The sequence below is a fragment of the Triticum aestivum genome, chromosome 7D, assembly GCF_018294505.1.
Source record: "Triticum aestivum cultivar Chinese Spring chromosome 7D, IWGSC CS RefSeq v2.1, whole genome shotgun sequence".
Lineage (NCBI taxonomy): Eukaryota > Viridiplantae > Streptophyta > Magnoliopsida > Poales > Poaceae > Triticum > Triticum aestivum.
Genome location: NC_057814.1, coordinates 356,484,764 through 356,488,702, shown reverse-complemented (window position 1 = coordinate 356,488,702; position 3,939 = coordinate 356,484,764). Strand labels below are relative to the sequence as shown.

General features: G+C 42.9%; 1 long non-coding RNA gene across 1 annotated transcript; it reads left to right on the top strand.

Moving 5' to 3' along the window:
- The first annotated feature begins 403 nt into the window (after positions 1-403).
- LOC123168551 (uncharacterized) lies at positions 404-3,190 on the top strand. Its single transcript, XR_006484398.1, has 3 exons — positions 404-818; positions 903-1,113; positions 1,856-3,190. It is a non-coding gene; the product is annotated as an uncharacterized lncRNA (long non-coding RNA).
- The last annotated feature ends 749 nt before the right edge of the window (positions 3,191-3,939 follow it).

Below are 3,939 nucleotides of genomic sequence, written 5' to 3'. Positions count from 1 at the left end.
TTTGAATAATTGTAATTTGCATTTTAGTATTTAACAGAACAATAGATTATATAAACCGAAATTACATTTTTGGTAACTTAGTTATGTCCATAAGGCATCTAATATAAGTAAGTGCATGCAAACTAATTTTTTTTAATTTTTTTTTAAGTTCGGAGTATACTTATACTAGACTCCAAATAATAAATATGTTATGCGAAAATTATTATTTTATGTTTCGTTTAACTTTCCTACACATTTAGAACATTATTAGTAATCCTAATCTAATTAGCTCACGGCCCACTCTTAATTCCTAAGCCACATATGCAAGCAACGCTAGGAGTTGGACCTACAGGCATACGGGCTACGTCTCAACACATGCAGCACCGGCCCAGGTCCTCTTCACCATTTTTTTCTCTCTCTTTCCGTTTTCTTCAATCTCCTCACGACCCGACCTGGTCGTTCGTCCCTAACCTCTCGTCCAACGCAGGGAACGAACCAGCGCCCCACTCACCCCACCTGACTCCTCCCCTCCTTCCCCTCGCCTTAATTCCGCTCTGAACGGATTCCTCACACCCTCCCTAACTCTTAACCTTCCGTTACCCGCACTAGAACGAGCCCTAATGGCCATTAGAGCACCAGAAACAGCAGCTATAACTCCGACGACGCCCTGCGTCGTTTCGACCTTCCCTGCATCCTATAAATGGTCCCCTCCCCTCACAACTCTCTCCTTGCCCGAACCCCTCTCCTTCGGGAGCTTATACCCCTACCCATCGTCGTAAATTGCTCACCGGAGTTGCCTGACACTGCTGCTGTTCGTGGAAGGTTCCGGCGAGTTCGAGGTGAAGTACATATTCTAAATCTTCCATCCTTCGTATCTCGATCTTGCCCATCTTATGAACCCTGTTTCTTTTGAAAATTCGCAGCCGGAGCACGAGTTCTTCGTTGTCTGATTTCGGCCGGAGTTGCGCCCAACTCCGACGACATCTAGCAGCCACCTGAAGGCGAACCAGGAGCCGACGTCGTGTCCTGGAGACTCACCCAGACTTCCTCTCCCTCGTCCACTTCTCGACCATTGCCGGAGACCGCCGCATCGCTTCGCGTCCGAGCCACCGTCACCGGGCATCTCCATCTCCGGTGAGGCCAACCCTCTTTCTCCGTTAAAAACGAAACAGTTTAGCCTACAGATTAGCCTACAGAATTCTGCCACGTGGCGACTCTTTTTCTTACCTCGTTTCTTTTTCAAGAAATTAGCCCAACATAGAAAAATCATATCTTTTAAACCGCTTATCCAAATTTGACAAATAAGATATCCCTGGATAGCTGCGGACCTCTAGTTTATTACAAAAGTTAGAAATCTCACTTTTGATCAAATAAAAATTTCATTTTCATTTAAATGATAATTTGAGTATTTTTACTATATCTTTTATTCTGTAAATGAGATGAAAAAGTTTTATATATGAAAATTGGTCCTTGGAACCGTACCAATCTGCTAGGATGCATACAATATTTTTTCAGTAATGTTTGGTTACTGTTTTAGCACAATACCCTGATTTTGACCTCCTTTGTTCATCCATTAATAAACTCGTTAAACTAAAATTTGTTTCATTGTTAAAACCATTATATTGATCCATAGAAAACCTCTGTGGTTAGGTTTTTTCATCATAAAAATTTAGATTTAGAAAATTATTAATTAGTTTATTAACACAAACTATATGCCATTCATATGAACCGATCCAATTGCACAAACTTGAGTCATATGTAGTTAACTTGCTAGGGTTGTTTAGCATGAATTGTGATTTGGATGGTTTTGCTTGAGCACTTCTTATGTGAATGTTGATGTGTGGAGTGTCTTACTCGAGTAATTTTGTTGCGTTAGATTGCGACGAGTGCGAAGGCGAATTCTACGAGGAGGTAGGACCGTGTTGCTGCGAGTCAGAAGGCAAGTTGCAACCTTGACCATATTTATCCCATGTTTTTATCTTGCATTTTTTAAATCAATTAGCATGCATGTGTTGGTTTTATGTTTCTATTTTGCAAATATTTTACTAGTAGTAAAGCCCTAAGAACCAATGCTATTGGACTATACGCTTAGCCATGCTTGTAGTTGGGGTGGACCAAATATTTTGAAAATACAAACTTGTTCCCTTGGAACAATGATTTAGAAAAAAAAATTGGAAAGCAAAACTATATTATTTTCAACTTCTACTCCCAGGGCAGAATGGTATGACGGGAGCGTCTACAAGTGATTGCGCCCAGCGGGGTCTTGCAGTGAATGTGCCTGACTGGGGTCTTGCACACAGGTTTTTGGTGGGGACTGCCGTCCAGGGGAGTGAGATCTTCCAAGAACAGTTTGATGTAGCTTCCAGTACAGCCACATGCTACTATGGGCTCTGGCTTAGCTTAGTACTAACGGGAAACCCTTACCTCAGGACCGCCATCGGAGAGGGGCTTTCATTGCCTAAGTTGCGGGCGGCTTCGTCAGGTATAGGGGGCTGTTATGGAAAGGCTTCGTCACAATCTCCTCCTAGTCGTACACCCAAGTGTGTAACGGTAAACGGGGTTGGTTGTGTCATGTGGGGAACGTGTATGACCTCTGCAGAGGGTTTAACCTAATCGATTAGCCGTGCCCCCGGTTACGGGCAATTTTGAGCAACTCAAGACTTGGACTGAAGAAGAATCTCCCCTCTCTTTTCTCAAATCTATTTAAAAAAAGGGTTAGGTGGAAGTTAAACACAGCGGGGTGTTTTACTTCAACCTGTTAAAAAAATATTTTTAGTGAACCTTGGTGCGGATATCCAAGTATTCACTTAAACTCTATGTTTTAAACAAAAAAATGTTTATCAAAACTTGATATATTTTCTTTTCTTTATAGTCTAGGGAAAAATTGCCTTTCTGCAAATAAACCCTAGACACCTGTCCAGCATGACTATTTGTTATCATCTTTGTTGCAACTTGCGAGTACATTCAAAGTACTTACCTGTACGTGTCATGTGCAGATCATGAGTGATGAGATAGGGCTACGGAGCTACACTCAACTAGCCTTGTGGCGATTGATGGGCTCAGGATTATTATTATGTTATTTGTTTCCTCTATGTAACTCAGCCTTCAGTTGAGAGAGTTGTAATAAATTGAACTTTGGATCTTCGATGTAATAAAATGACGTATGTGCTCGATATTCATATTTGTACTGGGTGTGCTAGCTTTTGATCCAGGGATAGCACAGAAAGTTCAGAAGATTTGGACCCCATGGGTTCGGATCGTTACAGTGAATGTGATCGGACCCTAACCTCGTTTGTGCTTCTTCCTCAATTCTATCTGTCCAAATCATATGCATTCTATTGAAACCTGTCGATTTTCTTCTCTGAGTCCTTGTCAGCAGAAGACAAAGAGACAAACATTTAAATCCGTTTTTAATGCTATATCCTTATTACCGGAGAAGCCGGAACGACTACCCGACAATCCAGGCGTGCGTGGGAACATGGAACAACTTCCAATATGTTGCATGCATGCCACGTGTCCTTCAGATGTGAACCGCCAGGGGCACCTACGTAATTACGCTGTGATGTCCCTCTCCTTATAAATATACACTCACCGTGGTCATTATCTCTTCTTCCACCTTGCCACCTCGCACAAACCCTAGTGCCTTCGCTAGCTCGCGTCGATGTCGGAGACGAAGCGCTTTGCTGCCGCGACTTCTTCGACGCCGTCCTCACGCCGGCCGCGGACCTCGTCGTCTCCGCCACCGCCGTAGGTGTTTTTCGCCGCCAAGTTAGGGTGCGAAAGATTGAACTTCTCGGCCTCTCTCTCCACCTCGTCTCGCAGTTTGTCGGCGGTAATTAAAACATACTTTTTACTGCCTTTTTGATCTGTCAAATCCATCCACTTCAACCAAAAGTGGTTTCTTCACTTCCAAATCTAGATCAGCCTTTATCTGCATCTCATATCATGCCAAGTATATTC